Source organism: Pseudophryne corroboree, unplaced genomic scaffold (assembly GCF_028390025.1).
Source record: "Pseudophryne corroboree isolate aPseCor3 unplaced genomic scaffold, aPseCor3.hap2 scaffold_1119, whole genome shotgun sequence".
Classification (NCBI taxonomy): Eukaryota; Metazoa; Chordata; class Amphibia; order Anura; family Myobatrachidae; genus Pseudophryne; species Pseudophryne corroboree.
Genome location: NW_026967745.1, coordinates 92,857 through 119,857, shown reverse-complemented (window position 1 = coordinate 119,857; position 27,001 = coordinate 92,857). Strand labels below are relative to the sequence as shown.

At 37.4% G+C, this 27,001-nt stretch overlaps 2 non-coding genes across 2 annotated transcripts; both read left to right on the top strand.

Moving 5' to 3' along the window:
- The first annotated feature begins 5,589 nt into the window (after positions 1-5,589).
- TRNAN-AUU (transfer RNA asparagine (anticodon AUU)) lies at positions 5,590-5,663 on the top strand. Its single transcript has one exon. It is a non-coding gene; the product is annotated as a tRNA-Asn (tRNA).
- A 1,094-nt stretch (positions 5,664-6,757) lies between these two features.
- TRNAN-AUU (transfer RNA asparagine (anticodon AUU)) lies at positions 6,758-6,831 on the top strand. Its single transcript has one exon. It is a non-coding gene; the product is annotated as a tRNA-Asn (tRNA).
- The last annotated feature ends 20,170 nt before the right edge of the window (positions 6,832-27,001 follow it).

Genomic DNA, 27,001 nt, shown 5'->3' with positions numbered 1-27,001 from the left:
AGTATGACTATGACGACGGTATAAAGAAAGAAAAAAAAATACCACGGTTAGGTGGTATATAATTATACAATTATGGATGGACGGACTGCCTGCCGAGTGCCGACTGCCGACACAGAGGTAGCCACAGCCGTGAACTACCGCACTGTACTGTGTCTGCTGCTAATATAGACTGGTTGATAAAGAGATAGTATACAACAATATACTACTATACTGGTGGTCAGGCACTGGTCACCACTAGTCACACTGGCAGTGGCACTCCTGCAGCAAAAGTGTGCACTGTTTAATTTTAAATTAATATAATATTATGTACTCCTGGCTCCTGCTATAACAACCTGCAGTGCTCCCCAGTCTCCCCCACAATTATTATAAGCTTTTATACATTGATGTGCAGCACACTGGGCTGAGCTGAGTGCACACAGACTGAGTCACACTGTGTGACTGCTGTGTATCGTTTTTTTCAGGCAGAGAACGGATATAGCAGAGAACGGATATATTAAATAAAAGTTAACTTAACAACAACTGCACTGGTCACTGTGGTAAACTCTGTCTGCACAATCTCTCTCTCTCTCTCTCTCTTCTAATCTATTCTAATGGAGAGGACGCCAGCCACGTCCTCTCCCTATCAATCTCAATGCACGTGTGAAAATGGCGGCGACGCGCGGCTCCTTATATAGAATCCGAGTCTCGCGAGAATCCGACAGCGTCATGATGACGTTCGGGCGCGCTCGGGTTAACCGAGCAAGGCGGGAAGATCCGAGTCGCTCGGACCCGTGAAAAAAAAGTGAAGTTCGTGCGGGTTCGGATTCAAAGAAACCGAACCCGCTCATCTCTACTTAGAACACTTCTTGAATTAAGACACAACCTGCAAGAAAAAGTATGCAATATGGGTGAAAAGGCAAATGTCAAAGGTCTGATACAAGTGACCAGCTCCACACCTTGCACCACATAGCGTTATGTTAAACTGGGATATGTTCTTTTTTGGTGTGTGTGTGTGTGTGTGTGTGTGTGTGTGTGTGTGTGTGTGTATGTGTGTGTGTGTGTGTGGGGGGGGGGGGGGGGTGCCAAAGGAAATTTTTGCCATTGGCTCCTTTGGTCTAGAACCAGCCCTGATCACAAAATATTTTTGTCTGAGCAGACTGGACACTGATCAGCGTTGGCTCATTCTCAGCCCCCCGCCCAGCCTCTGCTGCCAACAGACTGCTATTAGCTAGTTAACCTTCTGCCTTCCCTATCTATGACACAGACTGCTGCTAATGCTACCAGAATGTTCCCAGTGGCTTCACACCAACAGTGAATCCCAGCCGATGATGTAGGGCAGCGTGTGGGGGAGGGGGTCAGTTGCTGTGGCTCCAACATGGTAACCGCCAATGGACTGCAATGCTTTATCGAAAGGGGGGGCGCCAGTCCCTTACTTTGCCAGGGGCGCTTGGACCCCTAGCTACACCTCTGTTGACCCTAACCGATACCCCTAAACTAACCATAATTCCTGCAGTAAAAATCCATGTTTCTATGTATATAGGGGGTCATTCCGAGTTGATCGCTTGCTGCCGTTGTTCGCTGCGTAGCAATCAGTTGAAAAAAAATGGCTAATCTGTGCATGCGCATGCTCCGTAATGTGCATGCGCATCGTACGGGTACAAAGTCCATTGTGGTTTTGCACTAGTTCTAGCGATTATTCCAATCACAGAACAGGCCACAAGGAGATTGACAGAAAGAGGGCGTTTCTGGGTGTCAACTGACCGTTTTCAGGGAGTGCTTGGAAAAATGCAGGCGTGGCAGAAGAAATGCAGACGTGGCTGGGCATTCGCTGGATGGGTGTGTGACATCAAAAGCCGTCCCTCGGTTGTTAGAATCAACGCACACGAAGTGTAACTACAGTGCTGGTCTTATTTTGAAACGATTTTGCAGGCGCTCTGCTACTCAAGTATTCGCACTTCTCCAAAGTGAATATACACTCTCCAGTGGGCAGCGACAATGCGTTTGCATGGCTGCTAAAAACTGCTAGTGAGCAATCAACTCAGAATGACCCCCATAGTGTATTGCAAGAAAATATCTGTAAATCCAATGGTACCGTAAGTGCGGTATATACTCGCACTTCTTTGCGGGGTGAGAACATCTCCCCTAAGTGAAGTCAGCCCTATGAATAGAGTTTGTGTGATCCCTGTGCAGCAGTCACAGAAAGGGTTCATCTCTGCAGTTTATCACTCAAATTACATTGCTGCATTTTTTCTAGAAGTGGATCTGAGAGCTGTTACCCGCAGACCAGCTACAATAATTATCCTGGGTACTCACTAGACCAGTGGTTCTCAAACTGCACCCTGGGGTGCCTCAGGACACTTGCAGGGGTGCCTTGGATTGGTGGTCCAGGACCAATTCAAAATATTTATAGTTAGTGTTATAGGCAAAACCAGTGCTGTTGGCTGGCAATCATAACATATGTGCACAAGCAGAAGCAAATCCTGTCCCCTACCAAAGGGCCAGTGCTAGGGTATTTGGCGCCTCCCTGCAAACTATTAATTTGGGCCCTCTCTCCAATACTTAATAAAGGGACAGTGCGCTCCTTAAAAAAAGAAGGTGTGGTATCACAAGGAAGGGGCATGGCCACACAATAGCACCCCAAATCAAAATACGCCACACAGTAGCACTATCTTATTGTCATTACACCGCATGTAATAATAATAATAATAATAATACCCACAGTCGCAGTGCCCTTTATACACATAACCACCATATCAGTGCAGTTTACACACATAATGCCAACAGTAGCAGTGCCCCTTCTACACATGCCCACGGTGGCAATCCTTTACATGGCAAATATCAACCTGGTTTTGCCATGTAAAGGATTGCCACTTTAAAAACAAACAATCAAACAAACAAAAAAAAAAACAACAGGAAAAAACACAAAATCTCTCACTTTCTGATTCTCACACCCTATTACATTCCTCCCTATATATTTAAATGTTTCTATTACTGTATGTTCCCTCTTCCCTTCTCCAAACTATACACATCAACATTTTTTAGTATTTCCAGGTAAGTTTTGTGATGTAGGCCATGCACAATTTTAGTTGCCCTAATGTATTTACAGCCTTCTGGAGATATGGCTTCTGGAACTGAACACAGGATTCTAAATGTGGCTGTACCAAGGACCTATACAGTGGCATTACAGGTTGAGTATCCCTTATCCAAAATGCTTGGGACCAGAGGAATTTTGGATATCGGATTTTTCTGTATTTTGGAATAATTGCATACCATAACGAGATATTATGGTGATGGGACCTAAATCTAAGCACAGAAGGCATTTATGTTTCATATACACCTTATACACACAGCCTGAAGGTCATTTTAGCCAATATTTTTTATAACTTTGTGCATTAAACAAAGTGTGTGTACATTCACAGAATTCATTTATGTTTCATATACACCTTATACACACAGTCTGAAGTTCATTTAATACAATATTTTTAATAACTTTGAGTATTAAACAAAGTTTGTGTACACTGAGCCATCAAAACACAAAGGTTTCACTATCTCAGTCTCACTCAAAAAAGTCCGTATTTCGGAATATTCCATATTTCGGAATATTTGGATATGGGATACTCAACCTGTATTACTTTTTTCTGCTACTGGTTCTTTAACCTATGCAAACAAGCATCTGACTTGCCTTTCCTATTGCTTTGTTACATTGCTCACCTGAAATAGTAATACTTAGATAGCTTTCCTCTTGCCATTATAATGCCCTTAATATTATAGTTAGCCTTTGCATTTTTGAGACGTGTATGATTTTGCATTTTTTGGCATTAAATGTTGCCATGTTCTTGACCATTCCTCTAGTCCAGGGGCGGAACTGCTCTGGCAGTCAACGGAGTCAGTTGCCGCCGGGCTCCAGCCCTAAAGGGGCTTCCTCCATTGCCCCCCGGCTGTTACGTGCCCTTCCTACTAAATAGACAAAGGCGCTACCAGCAGGGTCTCGCAGTTTGTACATTCCATGCCGTAACACCCTTCTTTCCACCTTCACAATGAAGCTATTGGTACTTTGCAAAAAAAAAATTATTAGCATTGCAACTCAGCAGATCTATGCAGTGTGCAGCCACACACTCCATATATCTGCTCAGCCACAAAGCTGATTATTTCTTCACAAAGTACAAGGTGAGCTCCAAATAGAATTCTCTAGCTTAGATTATACCTTTCTATGCAAGGGTAAATAGTAGAGATGAGCGCCTGAAATTTTTCGGGTTTTGTGTTTTGGTTTTGGGTTCGGTTCCGCGGCCGTGTTTTGGGTTCGAACGCGTTTTGGCAAAACCTCACCGAATTTTTTTTGTCGGATTCGGGTGTGTTTTGGATTCGGGTGTTTTTTTCAAAAAACACTAAAAAACAGCTTAAATCATAGAATTTGGGGGTCATTTTGATCCCAAAGTATTATTAACCTCAAAAACCATAATTTACACTCATTTTCAGTCTATTCTGAATACCTCACACCTCACAATATTATTTTTAGTCCTAAAATTTGCACCGAGGTCGCTGTGTGAGTAAGATAAGCGACCCTAGTGGCCGACACAAACACCGGGCCCATCTAGGAGTGGCACTGCAGTGTCACGCAGGATGTCCCTTCCAAAAAACCCTCCCCAAACAGCACATGACGCAAAGAAAAAAAGAGGCGCAATGAGGTAGCTGTGTGAGTAAGATTAGCGACCCTAGTGGCCGACACAAACACCGGGCCCATCTAGGAGTGGCACTGCAGTGTCACGCAGGATGGCCCTTCCAAAAAACCCTCCCCAAACAGCACATGACGCAAAGAAAAAAAGAGGCGCAATGAGGTAGCTGTGTGAGTAAGATTAGCGACCCTAGTGGCCGACACAAACACCGGGCCCATCTAGGAGTGGCACTGCAGTGTCACGCAGGATGTCCCTTCCAAAAAACCCTCCCCAAACAGCACATGACGCAAAGAAAAAAAGAGGCGCAATGAGGTAGCTGACTGTGTGAGTAAGATTAGCGACCCTAGTGGCCGACACAAACACCGGGCCCATCTAGGAGTGGCACTGCAGTGTCACGCAGGATGTCCCTTCCAAAAAACCCTCCCCAATCAGCACATGATGCAAAGAAAAAGAAAAGAAAAAAGAGGTGCAAGATGGAATTGTCCTTGGGCCCTCCCACCCACCCTTATGTTGTATAAACAAAACAGGACATGCACACTTTAACCAACCCATCATTTCAGTGACAGGGTCTGCCACACGACTGTGACTGATATGACGGGTTGGTTTGGACCCCCCCCAAAAAAGAAGCAATTAATCTCTCCTTGCACAAACTGGCTCTACAGAGGCAAGATGTCCACCTCATCTTCACCCTCCGATATATCACCGTGTACATCCCCCTCCTCACAGATTATCAATTCGTCCCCACTGGCTGCACATGTAAGTGCAAGAGATCCTGAAGCACTCACTCATCATGGGAAAGTACCAATGTGTTTCTTCGTTGGTTGATGGAAGAAACATCTTACAAAAACTCTCCAGATTATTGACTTTTTAAAGTTTTTCTAGGAAACGTTTTAGATGAATGCTTATTAGCCTTTGTCAGTATGGACTTTTGCAAAGTGTCTCTGTGGCGCAATCGGTTAGTGTGTTTGGCTATTAACCAAAATGTTGGTGGTTCAATCCCACCCAGGGACGTAATTAACCTTGTGATCAGATTTTGGTGATATTTAAGGAGACAAGTCAAAATTTCAAACCTCCTCTTATGGTGTAGGGTACATGGCCTTCTCTGATGTAATCAGAGTTAGATTTGATTCAGTGATTTTATAAAAAACAGCTAGGAAGCACAATTTAGCAGTGGGTTGCAGAGAAAAAAAATATGCTGGCAGAAAAATCCAATCGAGTGATTAAACAGCTCTTCATTTTCTGGCTTTATTTTTATGCTAACAAATTTGTTCTCTGAAAAGTGTCCACAAAGCCAAGTCTCTGATTAACACCTTTGTAAGGATGGTTTTTCACCTATTACTAAATTAAACTTGCTTCATTGGAAAGGCAGCAAGATGCATCCTCATTTCAATGTCTACTGAAATAATACAAGTTGACACCAGGAAACATTAACGCCACTGCATCCTTGCTGCTTTCTCATGTGGAAGTCTGTTTAATGTGAAAACAAGGTGATATCTAATTAGCACACAGGTAAGGAATTAAGAAAATCTTTATTTAAGGGTGAAGATGTTTCTCACAAAAATGTTGACCCAATGCAACATTGAAATTCAAGCTGGAAAGATGATTTTAATATATCACTTGTACATTTTGTATTGCTCTTCTGGTGACAATGTAGTTTGTTTTTGTCAATTACCATTTTAATAATAGGGTAAAGAAAATGAAGTGGATTTTTGAAAGAAAACAATACTGTCAATATACTATTAAAACAAATTAAAATGGTAAAAGTTATTGTACTTTAAGTAAAAATAAAAGAGACAAAATATCAATCCCAGTTTTGGATTACTTTAATTAACAAAAAAAATGCATATAGCAGAGGATAGTTTCAATCTGCCTACCTCTGGGTTATGGGCCCAGCATGCTTCCATTGCAGTACTCTGCTGCACATGTAAGTGCAAGAGATCCTGAAGCACTCACTCATCATGGGAAAGTACCAATGTGTTTCTTCGTTGGTTGATGGAAGAAACATCTTACAAAAACTCTCCAGATTATTGACTTTTTAAAGTTTTTCTAGGAAACGTTTTAGATGAATGCTTATTAGCCTTTGTCAGTATGGACTTTTGCAAAGTGTCTCTGTGGCGCAATCGGTTAGTGTGTTTGGCTATTAACCAAAATGTTGGTGGTTCAATCCCACCCAGGGACGTAATTAACCTTGTGATCAGATTTTGGTGATATTTAAGGAGACAAGTCAAAATTTCAAACCTCCTCTTATGGTGTAGGGTACATGGCCTTCTCTGATGTAATCAGAGTTAGATTTGATTCAGTGATTTTATAAAAAACAGCTAGGAAGCACAATTTAGCAGTGGGTTGCAGAGAAAAAAAATATGCTGGCAGAAAAATCCAATCGAGTGATTAAACAGCTCTTCATTTTCTGGCTTTATTTTTATGCTAACAAATTTGTTCTCTGAAAAGTGTCCACAAAGCCAAGTCTCTGATTAACACCTTTGTAAGGATGGTTTTTCACCTATTACTAAATTAAACTTGCTTCATTGGAAAGGCAGCAAGATGCATCCTCATTTCAATGTCTACTGAAATAATACAAGTTGACACCAGGAAACATTAACGCCACTGCATCCTTGCTGCTTTCTCATGTGGAAGTCTGTTTAATGTGAAAACAAGGTGATATCTAATTAGCACACAGGTAAGGAATTAAGAAAATCTTTATTTAAGGGTGAAGATGTTTCTCACAAAAATGTTGACCCAATGCAACATTGAAATTCAAGCTGGAAAGATGATTTTAATATATCACTTGTACATTTTGTATTGCTCTTCTGGTGACAATGTAGTTTGTTTTTGTCAATTACCATTTTAATAATAGGGTAAAGAAAATGAAGTGGATTTTTGAAAGAAAACAATACTGTCAATATACTATTAAAACAAATTAAAATGGTAAAAGTTATTGTACTTTAAGTAAAAATAAAAGAGACAAAATATCAATCCCAGTTTTGGATTACTTTAATTAACAAAAAAAAAATGCATATAGCAGAGGATAGTTTCAATCTGCCTACCTCTCGGTTATGAGCCCAGCATGCTTCCATTGCAGTACTCTGCTGCACATGTAAGTTCAAGAGATCCTGAAGCACTCACTCATCATGGGAAAGTACCAATGTGTTTCTTCGTTGGTTGATGGAAGAAACATCTTACAAAAACTCTCCAGATTATTGACTTTTTAAAGTTTTTCTAGGAAACGTTTTAGATGAATGCTTATTAGCCTTTGTCAGTATGGACTTTTTGCAAAGTGTCTCTGTGGCGCAATCAGTTAGTGTGTACGGCTATTAACCAAAAGGTTGGTGGTTCAATCCCACCCAGGGACCTAATTGACCTTGTTATCAGATTTTGGTGATCTTTAAGTAGACAAGTCAAAATTTCAAACCCCCTGTTATGGTGTAGGGTACCTGGCCTTCTCTGATGTAATCAGAGTTAGATTTGATTCAGTGATTTTATAAAAACAGCTAGGAAGCACAATTTAGCAGTGGGTTGCAGAGAAAAAAAATATGCTGGCAGAAAAATCCAATTGAGTGATTAAACAGCTCTTTATTTTCTGGCTTTATTTTTATGCTAACAAATTTGTTCTCTGAAAAGTGTCCACAAAGCCAAGTCTCTGATTAACACCTTTGTAAGGATGGTTTTTCACCTATTACTAAATTAAACTTGCTTCATTGGAAAGGCAGCAAGATGCATCCTCATTTCAATGTCTACTGAAATAATACAGGTTGACACCAGGAAACATTAACGCCACTGCATCCTTGCTGCTTTCTCATGTGGAAGTCTGTTTAATGTGAAAACAAGGTGATATCTAATTAGCACACAGGTAAGGAATTAAGAAAATCTTTATTTAAGGGTGAAGATGTTTCTCACAAAATCGTTGCCCCAATGCATCATTGAAATTCAAGCTGGAAAGATGATTTTAATATATCACTTGTACATTTTGTATTGCTCTTCTGGTGACAATGTAGTTTGTTTTTGTCAATTACCATTTTAATAATAGGGTAAAGAAAATTAAGTGGATTTTTGAAAGAAAACAATACTGTCAATATACTATTAAAACAAATTAAAATGGTAAAAGTTATTGTACTTTAAGTAAAAATAAAAGAGCCAAAATATCAATCCCAGTTTTGGATTACTTTAATTAACAAACAAAAAAATGCATATAGCAGAGGATAGTTTCAATCTGCCTACCTCTGGGTAATGGGCCCAGCATGCTTCCATTGCTGTACTCTGCTGCACATGTAAGTGCAAGAGATCCTGAAGCACTCACTCATCATGGGAAAGTACCAATGTGTTTCTTCGTTGGTTGATAGAAGAAACATCTTACAAAAACTCTCCAGATTATTGACTTTTTAAAGTTTTTCTAGGAAACGTTTTAGATGAATGCTTATTAGCATTTGTCAGTATGTAGTTTTGCAAAGTGTCTCTGTGGCGCAATCAGTTAGTGTGTACGGCTATTAACCAAAAGGTTGGTGGTTCAATCCCACCCAGGGACGTAATTGACCTTGTTATCAGATTTTGGTGATCTTTAAGTAGACAAGTCAAATTTCATACCCCCTGTTATGGTGTAGGGTACCTGGCCTTCTCTGATGTAATCAGAGTTAGATTTGATTCAGTGATTTTATAAAAACATCTAGGAAGCACAATTTAGCAGTGGGTTGCAGAGAAAAAGAAATATGCTGGCAAAAAAATCAAATTGCGTGATTAAACAGCTCTTCATTTTCTGGCTTTATTTTTATGCTAACAAATTTGTTCTCTGAAAAGTGTCCACAAAGCCAAGTCTCTGATTAACACCTTTGTAGGGATGGTTTTTCACCTATTACTAAATTAAACTTGCTTCATTGGAAAGGCAGCAAGATGTATCCTCATTTCAATGTCTACTGAAATAATACAGGTTGACACCAGGAAACATTAACGCCACTGCATCCTTGCTGCTTTCTCATGTGGAAGTCTGTTTAATGTGAAAACAAGGTGATATCTAATTAGCACACAGGTAAGGAATTAAGAAAATCTTTATTTAAGGGTGAAGATGTTTCTCACAAAATTGTTGACCCAATGCATCGTTGAAATTCAAGCTGGAAAGATGATTTTAATATATCACTTGTACATTTTGTATTGCTCTTCTGGTGACAATGTAGTTTGTTTTTGTCAATTACCATTTTAATAATAGGGTAAAGAAAATGAAGTGGATTTTTGAAAGAAAACAATACTGTCAATATACTATTAAAACAAATTAAAATGGTAAAAGTTATTGTACTTTAAGTAAAAATAAAAGAGACAAAATATCAATCCCAGTTTTGGATTACTTTAATTAACAAAAAAAAAATGCATATAGCAGAGGATAGTTTCAATCTGCCTACCTCTGGGTTATGGGCCCAGCATGCTTCCATTGCAGTACTCTGCTGCACATGTAAGTTCAAGAGATCCTGAAGCACTCACTCATCATGGGAAAGTACCAATGTGTTTCTTCGTTGGTTGATGGAAGAAACATCTTACAAAAACTCTCCAGATTATTGACTTTTTAAAGTTTTTCTAGGAAACGTTTTAGATGAATGCTTATTAGCCTTTGTCAGTATGGACTTTCGCAAAGTGTCTCTGTGGCGCAATCAGTTAGTATGTACGGCTATTAACCATAAGGTTGGTGGTTCAATCCCATCCAGGGACCTAATTGACCTTGTTATCAGATTTTGGTGATCTTTAAGTAGACAAGTCAAAATTTCAAACCCCCTGTTATGGTGTAGGGTACCTGGCCTTCTCTGATGTAATCAGAGTTAGATTTGATTCAGTGATTTTATAAAAACAGCTAGGAAGCACAATTTAGCAGTGGGTTGCAGAGAAAAAAAATATGCTGGCAGAAAAATCCAATTGAGTGATTAAACAGCTCTTCATTTTCTGGCTTTATTTTTATGCTAACAAATTTGTTCTCTGAAAAGTGTCCACAAAGCCAAGTCTCTGATTAACACCTTTGTAAGGATGGTTTTTCACCTATTACTAAATTAAACTTGCTTCATTGGAAAGGCAGCAAGATGCATCCTCATTTCAATGTCTACTAAAATAATACAAGTTGACACCAGGAAACATTAACGAAACTGCATCCTTGCTGCTTTCTCATGTGGAAGTCTGTTTTATATGAAAACAAGGTGATATCTAATTAGCACACAGGTAAGGAATTAAGAAAATCTTTATTTAAGGGTGAAGATGTTTCTCACAAAATCGTTGCCACAATGCATCATTGAAATTCAAGCTGGAAATATGATTTTAATATATCACTTGTACATTTTGTATTGCTCTTCTGGTGACAATGTAGTTTGTTTTTGTCAATTACCATTTTAATAATAGGGTAAAGAAAATTAAGTGGATTTTTGAAAGAAAACAATACTGTCAATATACTATTAAAACAAATTAAAATGGTAAAAGTTATTGTACTTTAAGTAAAAATAAAAGAGACAAAATATCAATCCCAGTTTTGGATTACTTTAATTAACAAAAAAAAAATGCATATAGCAGAGGATAGTTTCAATCTGCCTACCTCTGGGTTATGGGCCCAGCATGCTTCCATTGCAGTACTCTGCTGCACATGTAAGTTCAAGAGATCCTGAAGCACTCACTCATCATGGGAAAGTACCAATGTGTTTCTTCGTTGGTTGATGGAAGAAACATCTTACAAAAACTCTCCAGATTATTGACTTTTTAAAGTTTTTCTAGGAAACGTTTTAGATGAATGCTTATTAGCCTTTGTCAGTATGGACTTTCGCAAAGTGTCTCTGTGGCGCAATCAGTTAGTATGTACGGCTATTAACCATAAGGTTGGTGGTTCAATCCCATCCAGGGACCTAATTGACCTTGTTATCAGATTTTGGTGATCTTTAAGTAGACAAGTCAAAATTTCAAACCCCCTGTTATGGTGTAGGGTACCTGGCCTTCTCTGATGTAATCAGAGTTAGATTTGATTCAGTGATTTTATAAAAACAGCTAGGAAGCACAATTTAGCAGTGGGTTGCAGAGAAAAAAAATATGCTGGCAGAAAAATCCAATTGAGTGATTAAACAGCTCTTCATTTTCTGGCTTTATTTTTATGCTAACAAATTTGTTCTCTGAAAAGTGTCCACAAAGCCAAGTCTCTGATTAACACCTTTGTAAGGATGGTTTTTCACCTATTACTAAATTAAACTTGCTTCATTGGAAAGGCAGCAAGATGCATCCTCATTTCAATGTCTACTAAAATAATACAAGTTGACACCAGGAAACATTAACGAAACTGCATCCTTGCTGCTTTCTCATGTGGAAGTCTGTTTTATATGAAAACAAGGTGATATCTAATTAGCACACAGGTAAGGAATTAAGAAAATCTTTATTTAAGGGTGAAGATGTTTCTCACAAAATCGTTGCCACAATGCATCATTGAAATTCAAGCTGGAAATATGATTTTAATATATCACTTGTACATTTTGTATTGCTCTTCTGGTGACAATGTAGTTTGTTTTTGTCAATTACCATTTTAATAATAGGGTAAAGAAAATTAAGTGGATTTTTGAAAGAAAACAATACTGTCAATATACTATTAAAACAAATTAAAATGGTAAAAGTTATTGTACTTTAAGTAAAAATAAAAGAGCCAAAATATCAATCCCAGTTTTGGATTACTTTAATTAACAAACAAAAAAATGCATATAGCAGAGGATAGTTTCAACCTGCCTACCTCTGGGTTATGGGCCCAGCATGCTTCCATTGCTGTACTCTGCTGCACATGTAAGTGCAAGAGATCCTGAAGCACTCACTCATCATGGGAAAGTACCAATGTGTTTCTTCGTTGGTTGATGGAAGAAACATCTTACAAAAACTCTCCAGATTATTGACTTTTTTAAGTTTTTCTAGGAAACGTTTTAGATGAATGCTTATTAGCATTTGTCAGTATGTACTTTTGCAAAGTGTCTCTGTGGCGCAATCAGTTAGTATGTACGGCTATTAACCAAAAGGTTGGTGGTTCAATCCCACCCAGGGACGTAATTGACCTTGTTATCAGATTTTGGTGATCTTTAAGTAGACAAGTCAAATTTCATACCCCCTGTTATGGTGTAGGGTACCTGGCCTTCTCTGATGTAATCAGAGTTAGATTTGATTCAGTGATTTTATAAAAACATCTAGGAAGCACAATTTAGCAGTGGGTTGCAGAGAAAAAGAAATATGCTGGCAAAAAAATCAAATTGCGTGATTAAACAGCTCTTCATTTTCTGGCTTTATTTTTATGCTAACAAATTTGTTCTCTGAAAAGTGTCCACAAAGCCAAGTCTCTGATTAACACCTTTGTAGGGATGGTTTTTCACCTATTACTAAATTAAACTTGCTTCATTGGAAAGGCAGCAAGATGTATCCTCATTTCAATGTCTACTGAAATAATACAGGTTGACACCAGGAAACATTAACGCCACTGCATCCTTGCTGCTTTCTCATGTGGAAGTCTGTTTAATGTGAAAACAAGGTGATATCTAATTAGCACACAGGTAAGGAATTAAGAAAATCTTTATTTAAGGGTGAAGATGTTTCTCACAAAATTGTTGACCCAATGCAACATTGAAATTCAAGCTGGAAAGATGATTTTAATATATCACTTGTACATTTTGTATTGCTCTTCTGGTGACAATGTAGTTTGTTTTTGTCAATTACCATTTTAATAATAGGGTAAAGAAAATGAAGTGGATTTTTGAAAGAAAACAATACTGTCAATATACTATTAAAACAAATTAAAATGGTAAAAGTTATTGTACTTTAAGTAAAAATAAAAGAGACAAAATATCAATCCCAGTTTTGGATTACTTTAATTAACAAAAAAAAAATGCATATAGCAGAGGATAGTTTCAATCTGCCTACCTCTCGGTTATGAGCCCAGCATGCTTCCATTGCAGTACTCTGCTGCACATGTAAGTTCAAGAGATCCTGAAGCACTCACTCATCATGGGAAAGTACCAATGTGTTTCTTCGTTGGTTGATGGAAGAAACATCTTACAAAAACTCTCCAGATTATTGACTTTTTAAAGTTTTTCTAGGAAACGTTTTAGATGAATGCTTATTAGCCTTTGTCAGTATGGACTTTTTGCAAAGTGTCTCTGTGGCGCAATCAGTTAGTGTGTACGGCTATTAACCAAAAGGTTGGTGGTTCAATCCCACCCAGGGACCTAATTGACCTTGTTATCAGATTTTGGTGATCTTTAAGTAGACAAGTCAAAATTTCAAACCCCCTGTTATGGTGTAGGGTACCTGGCCTTCTCTGATGTAATCAGAGTTAGATTTGATTCAGTGATTTTATAAAAACAGCTAGGAAGCACAATTTAGCAGTGGGTTGCAGAGAAAAAAAATATGCTGGCAGAAAAATCCAATTGAGTGATTAAACAGCTCTTTATTTTCTGGCTTTATCTTTATGCTAACAAATTTGTTCTCTGAAAAGTGTCCACAAAGCCAAGTCTCTGATTAACACCTTTGTAAGGATGGTTTTTCACCTATTACTAAATTAAACTTGCTTCATTGGAAAGGCAGCAAGATGCATCCTCATTTCAATGTCTACTGAAATAATACAGGTTGACACCAGGTAACATTAGCGCCACTGCATCCTTGCTGCTTTCTCATGTGGAAGTCTGTTTAATGTGAAAACAAGGTGATATCTAATTAGCACACAGGTAAGGAATTAAGAAAATCTTTATTTAAGGGTGAAGATGTTTCTCACAAAATCGTTGCCCCAATGCATCATTGAAATTCAAGCTGGAAAGATGATTTTAATATATCACTTGTACATTTTGTATTGCTCTTCTGGTGACAATGTAGTTTGTTTTTGTCAATTACCATTTTAATAATAGGGTAAAGAAAATTAAGTGGATTTTTGAAAGAAAACAATACTGTCAATATACTATTAAAACAAATTAAAATGGTAAAAGTTATTGTACTTTAAGTAAAAATAAAAGAGCCAAAATATCAATCCCAGTTTTGGATTACTTTAATTAACAAACAAAAAAATGCATATAGCAGAGGATAGTTTCAATCTGCCTACCTCTGGGTTATGGGCCCAGCATGCTTCCATTGCTGTACTCTGCTGCACATGTAAGTGCAAGAGATCCTGAAGCACTCACTCATCATGGGAAAGTACCAATGTGTTTCTTCGTTGGTTGATAGAAGAAACATCTTACAAAAACTCTCCAGATTATTGACTTTTTAAAGTTTTTCTAGGAAACGTTTTAGATGAATGCTTATTAGCATTTGTCAGTATGTAGTTTTGCAAAGTGTCTCTGTGGCGCAATCAGTTAGTGTGTACGGCTATTAACCAAAAGGTTGGTGGTTCAATCCCACCCAGGGACGTAATTGACCTTGTTATCAGATTTTGGTGATCTTTAAGTAGACAAGTCAAATTTCATACCCCCTGTTATGGTGTAGGGTACCTGGCCTTCTCTGATGTAATCAGAGTTAGATTTGATTCAGTGATTTTATAAAAACATCTAGGAAGCACAATTTAGCAGTGGGTTGCAGAGAAAAAGAAATATGCTGGCAAAAAAATCAAATTGCGTGATTAAACAGCTCTTCATTTTCTGGCTTTATTTTTATGCTAACAAATTTGTTCTCTGAAAAGTGTCCACAAAGCCAAGTCTCTGATTAACACCTTTGTAGGGATGGTTTTTCACCTATTACTAAATTAAACTTGCTTCATTGGAAAGGCAGCAAGATGTATCCTCATTTCAATGTCTACTGAAATAATACAGGTTGACACCAGGAAACATTAACGCCACTGCATCCTTGCTGCTTTCTCATGTGGAAGTCTGTTTAATGTGAAAACAAGGTGATATCTAATTAGCACACAGGTAAGGAATTAAGAAAATCTTTATTTAAGGGTGAAGATGTTTCTCACAAAATTGTTGACCCAATGCATCATTGAAATTCAAGCTGGAAAGATGATTTTAATATATCACTTGTACATTTTGTATTGCTCTTCTGGTGACAATGTAGTTTGTTTTTGTCAATTACCATTTTAATAATAGGGTAAAGAAAATGAAGTGGATTTTTGAAAGAAAACAATACTGTCAATATACTATTAAAACAAATTAAAATGGTAAAAGTTATTGTACTTTAAGTAAAAATAAAAGAGACAAAATATCAATCCCAGTTTTGGATTACTTTAATTAACAAAAAAAAATGCATATAGCAGAGGATAGTTTCAATCTGCCTACCTCTGGGTTATGGGCCCAGCATGCTTCCATTGCAGTACTCTGCTGCACATGTAAGTTCAAGAGATCCTGAAGCACTCACTCATCATGGGAAAGTACCAATGTGTTTCTTCGTTGGTTGATGGAAGAAACATCTTACAAAAACTCTCCAGATTATTGACTTTTTAAAGTTTTTCTAGGAAACGTTTTAGATGAATGCTTATTAGCCTTTGTCAGTATGGACTTTTGCAAAGTGTCTCTGTGGCGCAATCAGTTAGTATGTGCGGCTATTAACCAAAAGGTTGGTGGTTCAATCCCACCCAGGGACCTAATTGACCTTGTTATCAGATTTTGGTGATCTTTAAGTAGACAAGTCAAAATTTCAAACCACCTGTTATGGTGTAGGGTACCTGGCCTTCTCTGATGTAATCAGAGTTAGATTTGATTCAGTGATTTTATAAAAACAGCTAGCTGAATTTTCCAATGCGTAGCTCTTTGCAAAAGAGAGATATTGGCAAGGAAAAGCTGTCTTGTACCTTTGCATTTTTCTCCCAAACGAAGGACACTAGAAAGAAAATTTTAGAGCCTCCTGTTAGGCCATCATCTACACGACATAGTCCTGAATTTTCCAATGCGCAGCTCTTTGCAAAAGAGAGATATTGGCAAGGAAAAGCTGTCTTGTACCTTTGCATTTTTCTCCCAAACGAAGGACACTAGAAAGAAAATTTTAAAGCCTCCTGTTAGGCCATCATCTACACGACATAGTCCTGAATTTTCCAATGCGCAGCTCTTTGCAAAAAAGAGAGATATTGGCAAGGAAAAGCTGTATTGTACCTTTGCATTTTTCTCCCAAACGAAGGTCACTAGAAAGAAAATTTTAAAGCCTCCTGTTAGGCCATCATCTACACGACATAGCCCTGAATTTTCCAATGCGCAGCTCTTTGCAAAAGAGAGATATTGGCAAGGAAAAGCTGTCTTGTACCTTTGCATTTTTCTCCCAAACGAAGGACACTAGAAAGAAAATTTTAAAGCCTCCTGTTAGGCCATCATCTACACGACATAGCCCTGAATTTTCCAATGCGTAGCTCTTTGCAAAAGAGAGATATTGGCAAGGAAAAGCTGTCTTGTACCTTTGCATTTTTCTCCCAAACGAAGGACACTAGAAAGATAATTTTAAAGCCTCCTGTTAGGCCATCATCTACACGACATAGCCCTGAATTTTCCAATGCGCAGCTCTTTGCAAAAGAGAGATACTGGCAAGGAAAAGCTGTCTTGTACCTTTGCATTTTTCTCCCAAACTAAGGACACTAGAAAGAAAATTTTAAAGCCTCCTGTTAGGCCATCATCTACACGACATAGCCCTGAATTTTCCAATGCGCAGCTCTTTGCAAAAGAGAGATATTGGCAAGGAAAAGCTGTCTTGTACCTTTGCATGTTTCTCCCAAACGAAGGTCACTAAAAAGAAAATTTTAAAGCCTCCTGTTAGGCCATCATCTACACGACATAGCCCTGAATTTTCCAAAGCGTAGCTCTTTGCAAAAGAGAGATATTGGCAAGGAAAAGCTGTCTTGTACCTTTGCATTTTTCTTCCAAACGAAGGACACTAGAAAGATAATTTTAAAGCCTCCTGTTAGGCCATCATCTACACGACATAGCCCTGAATTTTCCAATGCGTAGCTCTTTGCAAAAGAGAGATATTGGCAAGGAAAAGCTGTCTTGTACCTTTGCATTTTTCTTCCAAACGAAGGACACTAGAAAGATAATTTTAAAGCCTCCTGTTAGGCCATCATCTACACGACATAGCCCTTAATTTTCCAATGTGTAGCTCTTTGCAAAAGAGAGATATTGGCAAGGAAAAACTGTCTTGTACCTTTGCATTTTTCTCCCAAACGAAAGACACTAGAAAGAAAATTGTAAAGCCTCCTGTTAGGCCATCATCTACACGACATAGCCCTGAATTTTCCAATGCGCAGCTCTTTGCAAAAGAGAGATATTGGCAAGGAAAAGCTGTCTTGTACCTTTGCATTTTTCTCCCAAACGAAGGACACTAGAAAGAAAATTTTAAAGCATCCTGTTAGGTCATCATCTACACGACATAGTCCTGAATTTTCCAATGCGCAGCTCTTTGCAAAAGAGAGATATTGGCAAGGAAAAGCTGTCTTGTACCTTTGCATTTTTCTCCCAAACGAAGGTCACTAGAAAGAAAATTTTAAAGCCTCCTGTTAGGCCATCATCTACACGACATAGCCCTGAATGTTCCAATGCGTAGCTCTTTGCAAAAGAGAGATATTGGCAAGGAAAAGCTGTCTTGTACCTTTGCATTTTTCTCCCAAACGAAGGACACTAGAAAGAAAATTTTAAAGCCACCTGTTAGGCCATCATCTACACGACATAGACCTGAATTTTCCAATGCGTAGCTCTTTGCAAAAGAGAGATATTGGCAAGGAAAAGCTGTCTTGTACCTTTGCATTTTTCTCCCAAACGAAGGACACTAGAATGAAAATTTTAAAGCCTCCTGTTAGTTCTTCATCTACACGGTATAGCCCTGAATTTTCCAATGCGTAGCTCTTTGCAAAAGAGAGATATTGGCAAGGAAAAGCTGTCTTGTACCTTTGCATTTTTCTCCCAAACGAAGGACACTAGAATGAAAATTTTAAAACCTCCTGTTAGTGCTTCATCTACACGGTATAGCCCTGAATTTTCCAATGCGTAGCTCTAAAAATCCAATTGAGTGATTAAACAGCTCTTCATTTCTGGCTTTATTTTTATGCTAACAAATTTGTTCTCTGAAAAGTGTCCACAAAGCCAAGTCTCTGATTAACACCTTTGTAGGGATGGTTTTTCACCTATTACTAAATTAAACTTGCTTCATTGGAAAGGCAGCAAGATGCATCCTCATTTCAATGTCTACTGAAATAATGCAAGTTGACACCAGGAAACATTAATGCCACTGCATCCTTGCTGCTTTCTCATGTGGAAGTCTGTTTAATGTGAAAACAAGGTGATATCTAATTAGCACACAGGTAAGGAATTAAGAAAATCTTTATTTAAGGGTGAAGATGTTTCTCACAAAATCGTTGCCCCAATGCATCATTGAAATTCAAGCTGGAAATATGATTTTAATATATCACTTGTACATTTTGTATTGCTCTTCTGGTGACAATGTAGTTTGTTTTTGTCAATTACCATTTTAATAATAGGGTAAAGAAAATAATTGAGGTGCAATTTAGTAATAGGTGAAAAACCATCCTTAAAAAGGTGTTAATCAGAGACTTGGCTTTGTGGACACTTTTCAGAGAACAAATTTGTTAGCATAAAAATAAAGCCAGAAAATGAAGAGCTGTTTAATCACTCAATTGGATTTTTCTGCCAGCATATTTTTTTTCTCTGCAACCCACTGCTAAATTGTGCTTCCTAGCTGTTTTTATAAAATCACTGAATCAAATCTAACTCTGATTACATCAGAGAAGGCCAGGTACCCTACACCATAACAGGGGGTTTGAAATTTTGACTTGTCTACTTAAAGATCACCAAAATCTGATAACAAGGTCAATTACGTCCCTGGGTGGGATTGAACCACCAACCTTTTGGTTAATAGCCGTACATACTAACTGATTGCGCCACAGAGACACTTTGCAAAAGTACATACTGACAAATGCTAATAAGCATTCATCTAAAACGTTTCCTAGAAAAACTTAAAAAAGTCAATAATCTGGAGAGTTTTTGTAAGATGTTTCTTCCATCAACCAACGAAGAAACACATTGGTACATTCCCATGATGAGTGAGTGCTTCAGGATCTCTTGCACTTACATGTGCAGCAGAGCACTGCAATGGAAGCATGCTGGGCCCATAACCCAGAGGTAGGCAGATTGAAACTATCCTCTGCTATATGCATTTTTTTTTGTTAATTAAAGTAATCCAAAACTGGGATTGATATTTTGTCTCTTTTATTTTTACTTAAAGTACAATAACTTTTACCATTTTAATTTGTTTGAATAGTATATTGACAGTATTGTTTTCTTTCAAAAATCCACTTCATTTTCTTTACCCTATTATTAAAATGGTAATTGACAAAAACAAACTACATTGTCACCAGAAGAGCAATACAAAATGTACAAGTGATATATTAAAATCATCTTTCCAGCTTGAATTTCAATGATGCATTGGGGCAACAATTTTGTGAGAAACATCTTCACCCTTAAATAAAGATTTTCGTAATTCCTTACCTGTGTGCTAATTAGATATCACCTTGTTTTCACATTAAACAGACTTCCACATGAGAAAGCAGCAAGGATGCAGTGGCGTTAATGTTTCCTGGTGTCAACCTGTATTATTTCAGTAGACATTGAAATGAGGATGCATCTTGCTGCCTTTCCAATGAAGCAAGTTTACTTTAGTAATAGGTGAAAAACCATCCCTACAAAGGTGTTAATCAGAGACTTGGCTTTGTGGACACTTTTCAGAGAACAAATTTGTTAGCATAAAAATAAAGCCAGAAAATGAAGAGCTGTTTAATCACGCAATTTGATTTTTTTGCCAGCATATTTCTTTTTCTCTGCAACCCACTGCTAAATTGTGCTTCCTAGCTGTTTTTATAAAATCACTGAATCAAATCTAACTCTGATTACATCAGAGAAGGCCAGGTACCCTACACCATAACAGGGGGTATGAAATTTGACTTGTCTACTTAAAGATCACCAAAATCTTAATACAAGGTCAATTACGTCCCTGGGTGGGATTGAACCACCAACCTTTTGGTTAATAGCCGTACACACTAACTGATTGCGCCACAGAGACACTTTCCAAAAGCACATACTGACAAATGCTAATAAGCATTCATCTAAAACGTTTCCTAGAAAAACTTAAAAAAGTCAATAATCTGGAGAGTTTTTGTAAGATGTTTCTTCTATCAACCAACGAAGAAACACATTGGTACTTTCCCATGATGAGTGAGTGCTTCAGGATCTCTTGCACTTATATGTGCAGCAGAGTACAGCAATGGAAGCATGCTGGGCCCATAACCCAGAGGTAGGCAGATTGAAACTATCCTCTGCTATATGCATTTTTTTGTTTGTTAATTAAAGTAATCCAAAACTGGGATTGATATTTTGGCTCTTTTATTTTTACTTAAAGTACAATAACTTTTACCATTTTAATTTGTTTTAATAGTATATTGACAGTATTGTTTTCTTTCAAAAATCCACTTAATTTTCTTTACCCTATTATTAAAATGGTAATTGACAAAAACAAACTACATTGTCACCAGAAGAGCAATACAAAATGTACAAGTGATATATTAAAATCATATTTCCAGCTTGAATTTCAATGATGCATTGGGGCAACGATTTTGTGAGAAACATCTTCACCCTTAAATAAAGATTTTCTTAATTCCTTACCTGTGTGCTAATTAGATATCACCTTGTTTTCACATTAAACAGACTTCCACATGAGAAAGCAGCAAGGATGCAGTGGCGTTAATGTTTCCTGGTGTCAACCTGTATTATTTCAGTAGACATTGAAATGAGGATGCATCTTGCTGCCTTTCCAATGAAGCAAGTTTAATTTAGTAATAGGTGAAAAACCATCCCTACAAAGGTGTTAATCAGAGACTTGGCTTTGTGGACACTTTTCAGAGAACAAATTTGTTAGCATAAAAATAAAGCCAGAAAATGAAGAGCTGTTTAATCACGCAATTTGATTTTTTTGCCAGCATATTTCTTTTTCTCTGCAACCCACTGCTAAATTGTGCTTCCTAGCTGTTTTTATAAAATCACTGAATCAAATCTAACTCTGATTACATCAGAGAAGGCCAGGTACCCTACACCATAACAGGGGGTATGAAATTTGACTTGTCTACTTAAAGATCACCAAAATCTGAATACAAGGTCAATTACGTCCCTGGGTGGGATTGAACCACCAACCTTTTGGTTAATAGCCGTACACACTAACTGATTGCGCCACAGAGACACTTTCCAAAAGTACATACTGACAAATACTAATAAGCATTCATCTAAAACGTTTCCTAGAAAAACTTAAAAAAGTCAATAATCTGGAGAGTTTTTGTAAGATGTTTCTTCTATCAACCAACGAAGAAACACATTGGTACTTTCCAATGATGAGTGAGTGCTTCAGGATCTCTTGCACTTATATGTGCAGCAGAGTACAGCAATGGAAGCATGCTGGGCCCATAACCCAGAGGTAGGCAGATTGAAACTATCCTCTGCTATATGCATTTTTTTGTTTGTTAATTAAAGTAATCCAAAACTGGGATTGATATTTTGGCTCTTTTATTTTTACTTAAAGTACAATAACTTTTACCATTTTAATTTGTTTTAATAGTATATTGACAGTATTGTTTTCTTTCAAAAATCCACTTAATTTTCTTTACCCTATTATTAAAATGGTAATTGACAAAAACAAACTACATTGTCACCAGAAGAGCAATACAAAATGTACAAGTGATATATTAAAAATCATCTTTCCAGCTTGAATTTCAATGATGCATTGGGGCAACGATTTTGTGAGAAACATCTTCACCCTTAAATAAAGATTTTCTTAATTCCTTACCTGTGTGCTAATTAGATATCACCTTGTTTTCACATTAAACAGACTTCCACATGAGAAAGCAGCAAGGATGCAGTGGCGTTAATGTTTCCTGGTGTCAACCTGTATTATTTCAGTAGACATTGAAATGAGGATGCATCTTGCTGCCTTTCCAATGAAGCAAGTTTAATTTAGTAATAGGTGAAAAACCATCCTTACAAAGGTGTTAATCAGAGACTTGGCTTTGTGGACACTTTTCAGAGAACAAATTTGTTAGCATAAAAATAAAGCCAGAAAATAAAGAGCTGTTTAATCACTCAATTGGATTTTTCTGCCAGCATATTTCTTTTCTCTGCAACCCACTGCTAAATTGTGCTTCCTAGCTGTTTTTATAAAATCACTGAATCAAATCTAACTCTGATTACATCAGAGAAGGCCAGGTACCCTACACCATAACAGGGGGTTTGAAATTTTGACTTGTCTACTTAAAGATCACCAAAATCTGATAACAAGGTCAATTAGGTCTCTGGGTGGGATTGAACCACCAACCTTTTGGTTAGTAGCCATACATACTAACTGATTGCGCCACAGAGACACTTTCTGAAAGTACATACTGACAAATGCTAATAAGCATTCATCTAAAACGTTTCCTAGAAAAACTTAAAAAAGTCAATAATCTAGAGAGTTTTTGTAAGATGTTTCTTCTATCAACCAACGAAGAAACACATTGGTACTTTCCCATGATGAGTGAGTGCTTCAGGATCTCTTGCACTTATATGTGCAGCAGAGTACAGCAATGGAAGCATGCTGGGCCCATAACCCAGAGGTAGGCAGATTGAAACTATCCTCTGCTATATGCATTTTTTTGTTTGTTAATTAAAGTAATCCAAAACTGGGATTGATATTTTGGCTCTTTTATTTTTACTTAAAGTACAATAACTTTTACCATTTTAATTTGTTTTAATAGTATATTGACAGTATTGTTTTCTTTCAAAAATCCACTTAATTTTCTTTACCCTATTATTAAAATGGTAATTGACAAAAACAAACTACATTGTCACCAGAAGAGCAATACAAAATGTACAAGTGATATATTAAAATCATATTTCCAGCTTGAATTTCAATGATGCATTGGGGCAACGATTTTGTGAGAAACATCTTCACCCTTAAATAAAGATTTTCTTAATTCCTTACCTGTGTGCTAATTAGATATCACCTTGTTTTCACATTAAACAGACTTCCACATGAGAAAGCAGCAAGGATGCAGTGGCGTTAATGTTTCCTGGTGTCAACCTGTATTATTTCAGTAGACATTGAAATGAGGATGCATCTTGCTGCCTTTCCAATGAAGCAAGTTTAATTTAGTAATAGGTGAAAAACCATCCCTACAAAGGTGTTAATCAGAGACTTGGCTTTGTGGACACTTTTCAGAGAACAAATTTGTTAGCATAAAAATAAAGCCAGAAAATGAAGAGCTGTTTAATCACGCAATTTGATTTTTTTGCCAGCATATTTCTTTTTCTCTGCAACCCACTGCTAAATTGTGCTTCCTAGCTGTTTTTATAAAATCACTGAATCAAATCTAACTCTGATTACATCAGAGAAGGCCAGGTACCCTACACCATAACAGGGGTATGAAATTTGACTTGTCTACTTAAAGATAACCAAAATCTGAATACAAGGTCAATTACGTCCCTGGGTGGGATTGAACCACCAACCTTTTGGTTAATAGCCGTACACACTAACTGATTGCGCCACAGAGACACTTTCCAAAAGTACATACTGACAAATACTAATAAGCATTCATCTAAAACGTTTCCTAGAAAAACTTAAAAAAGTCAATAATCTGGAGAGTTTTTGTAAGATGTTTCTTCTATCAACCAACGAAGAAACACATTGGTACTTTCCAATGATGAGTGAGTGCTTCAGGATCTCTTGCACTTATATGTGCAGCAGAGTACAGCAATGGAAGCATGCTGGGCCCATAACCCAGAGGTAGGCAGATTGAAACTATCCTCTGCTATATGCATTTTTTTGTTTGTTAATTAAAGTAATCCAAAACTGGGATTGATATTTTGGCTCTTTTATTTTTACTTAAAGTACAATAACTTTTACCATTTTAATTTGTTTTAATAGTATATTGACAGTATTGTTTTCTTTCAAAAATCCACTTAATTTTCTTTACCCTATTATTAAAATGGTAATTGACAAAAACAAACTACATTGTCACCAGAAGAGCAATACAAAATGTACAAGTGATATATTAAAATCATCTTTCCAGCTTGAATTTCAATGATGCATTGGGGCAACGATTTTGTGAGAAACATCTTCACCCTTAAATAAAGATTTTCTTAATTCCTTACCTGTGTGCTAATTAGATATCACCTTGTTTTCACATTAAACAGACTTCCACATGAGAAAGCAGCAAGGATGCAGTGGCGTTAATGTTTCCTGGTGTCAACCTGTATTATTTCAGTAGACATTGAAATGAGGATGCATCTTGCTGCCTTTCCAATGAAGCAAGTTTAATTTAGTAATAGGTGAAAAACCATCCTTACAAAGGTGTTAATCAGAGACTTGGCTTTGTGGACACTTTTCAGAGAACAAATTTGTTAGCATAAAAATAAAGCCAGAAAATAAAGAGCTGTTTAATCACTCAATTGGATTTTTCTGCCAGCATATTTTTTTTCTCTGCAACCCACTGCTAAATTGTGCTTCCTAGCTGTTTTTATAAAATCACTGAATCAAATCTAACTCTGATTACATCAGAGAAGGCCAGGTACCCTACACCATAACAGGGGGTTTGAAATTTTGACTTGTCTACTTAAAGATCACCAAAATCTGATAACAAGGTCAATTAGGTCTCTGGGTGGGATTGAACCACCAACCTTTTGGTTAGTAGCCGTACATACTAACTGATTGCGCCACAGAGACACTTTCTGAAAGTACATACTGACAAATGCTAATAAGCATTCATCTAAAACGTTTCCTAGAAAAACTTAAAAAAGTCAATAATCTAGAGAGTTTTTGTAAGATGTTTCTTCTATCAACCAACGAAGAAACACATTGGTACTTTCCCATGATGAGTGAGTGCTTCAGGATCTCTTGCACTTATATGTGCAGCAGAGTACAGCAAAGGAAGCATGCTGGGCCCATAACCCAGAGGTAGGCAGATTGAAACTATCCTCTGCTATATGCATTTTTTTGTTTGTTAATTAAAGTAATCCAAAACTGGGATTGATATTTTGGCTCTTTTATTTTTACTTAAAGTACAATAACTTTTACCATTTAATTTGTTTTAATAGTATATTGACAGTATTGTTTTCTTTCAAAAATCCACTTAATTTTCTTTACCCTATTATTAAAATGGTAATTGACAAAAACAAACTACATTGTCACCAGAAGAGCAATACAAAATGTACAAGTGATATATTAAAATCATATTTCCAGCTTGAATTTCAATGATGCATTGGGGCAACGATTTTGTGAGAAACATCTTCACCCTTAAATAAAGATTTTCTTAATTCCTTACCTGTGTGCTAATTAGATATCACCTTGTTTTCATATTAAACAGACTTCCACATGAGAAAGCAGCAAGGATGCAGTGGCGTTAATGTTTCCTGGTGTCAACTTGTATTATTTCAGTAGACATTGAAATGAGGATGCATCTTGCTGCCTTTCCAATGAAGCAAGTTTAATTTAGTAATAGGTGAAAAACCATCCTTACAAAGGTGTTAATCAGAGACTTGGCTTTGTGGACACTTTTCAGAGAACAAATTTGTTAGCATAAAAATAAAGCCAGAAAATGAAGAGCTGTTTAATCACTCAATTGGATTTTTCTGCCAGCATATTTTTTTTCTCTGCAACCCACTGCTAAATTGTGCTTCCTAGCTGTTTTTTTCTGAAAAACCACAACCCCAAAAGGCACTACACTGGGGCATACTCTATCTAGTAAAACAAACCCCAAGTCTTAATTCGTCCTCTATCCGGAGTTATGCCTTCCCAAAAAATATCTAATTCACTCTATAGGAAAACGGTGTCAAAAAGCCACAAAGGAAGTCACAGAAAAAAACTGACAGTTGGAACTTTAGGTTACTCCCAATTCCTCATTTTTTATTATTTTGCATGCAGCACCGGGTAACGATTCTACACGCCCATGCCAAATTTCAGCTCAGTACGTCCAATCAGTTTTGAGGTGTAGCCCCTCAAACACCATGCCCCCATCTCAGAAGTTCCCTATGGGAGAATTCCGTTTGTTCGATTCAGCCTTAATATAAGGGCACGACCGTGCCCTTATATATATCTATCTATCTATCTATCTATCTATCTATCGTATGTGTGTGTATATATACATCTATACATACATGCGCTAACACCTGGACATACACTGATGTACCCACACCTAATATCCATTAGAGATGAGCGGGTTCGGTTTCTTTGAATCCGAACCCGCACGAACTTCACTTTTTTTTTCACGGGTCCGAGCGACTCGGATCTTCCCGCCTTGCTCGGTTAACCCGAGCGCGCCCGAACGTCATCATGACGCTGTCGGATTCTCGCGAGACTCGGATTCTATATAAGGAGCCGCGCGTCGCCGC